Below are 1,539 nucleotides of genomic sequence, written 5' to 3' on the forward strand. Positions count from 1 at the left end.
AAAGATAGAAAGTAAAATGGAAAATAGTGGGAATCTCGGAGAGTACGACAGACATAGTGGAAACAGTAATGATCGACGTTGTAAAATGGTGAAAAACGACCATGAAGGCGATGGTATCACGATGACGGCGAGGACGTCGTCGATGATGGCATCGTTGTACATATATGTATGCGTGTGCGCGCGCGCGCGCGCGTGCGGGTGTGAATGTATATGCGCGTATTGTGTACGTGTATGTATGTGTGTGTACCGCGAAAGTATCCATAAGAACAGCGCGTCTTTATAACTGGCAGTGTAAGGCATATAGAGTGCTTAAGACTAGAATACAGTGCAGTAAATAGGCCTCTTAAAGCCTGTTCAAACTAAGTCCTATATATGTTAACGGACCTACGAAAAAATGTGTCCGTGTAACGCGACGACGTCGATTTTTATACGAGCTCCCGTGACTCGAGTGCGCGCGAAAGAGATCTTTCGTCGCTCTCCCCTGTGGATGACCGACTTTTACACGTATGCTATCCTCCTTCTTTTCCCCGTTTTCATTTACACACTGTCTTTTACCCCGATTTTTTCCCGTCTTTTTTTTTTTAACGTTTGTTTTTAAAATTTTTTTTTCTTTTCAACTTTTTTCACCTCTCGTTTCGGTTTCCAATACATCGCGGCGACACGTACGAATTAAGACAAGCCACGTGTCTCGATCAACTAGCTACTGACTTCATGGAGACTTGGTAAACACGCGTCACGTTATCCCCCCGGATTTCGGTTGGCAGCGATTTTCTCGTACTTTAGAAAGACAAAGGAAATAAAGAAAAAAAAAGAAGAAAAACCGTAGACGACTTATCGCGACTCGGCTCGCTCGAGAGGTAAACACACATCTGTCGCCGGTGGACGTTCTTTCCTCTTCGAACGTCCGTCTTTCTGGCGGCGCTCCGTGTGTGTATACATGTGTGAGTGTGCGTGTGTCTGTGTATGTGTCTTGAAATCTCTAACGCAACACGCGATCGAACAGCATTGGACAGCGGAGACGTTTCGATTCGTTTAACACTCGACTGACTGACTTTACTGACCGATGGTTTAAAACACGTGCGCTTCGTTCCCGTTTGAAATCGATAGGTCCTGAGAATAATTACGGTATAGCCACGCGACAAATGAAAGAGGAAACGAAAACAGAATTATTTATTTATTTATTTATTTATTTATTTTTTTTTTAGTTCTTCCCTGTTAGATACTTCGGCGAGTAGAGAACTAAAAAAAAAAGAAGAAGAAGAAGAATAAATGAAAATAGAAAAAAATTGAAAAAAAGGTATCTCGTCGAAAAAACTTCGTGTTCTCATTTGGGTAGGTCGTAGCTATATATATATTTATTACTAAAAGTACATGCGAGTTCTCGTACCGTGGCGTGATTACGTCTTTACTATCAGGATCTTCGTATCGATTTAAGCGTAATTAATGGCAATGTCGTGGCATCCGTTTTTTTTTCCCCTTTCTTTTTGTATTTTCGTTCGGCTTTGTCGTACACTTTCTTTTTCTTTGCTTTCCTCGTAT

Source organism: Ptiloglossa arizonensis, chromosome 5 (genome assembly GCF_051014685.1).
Source record: "Ptiloglossa arizonensis isolate GNS036 chromosome 5, iyPtiAriz1_principal, whole genome shotgun sequence".
NCBI classification, from domain to species: Eukaryota; Metazoa; Arthropoda; class Insecta; order Hymenoptera; family Colletidae; genus Ptiloglossa; species Ptiloglossa arizonensis.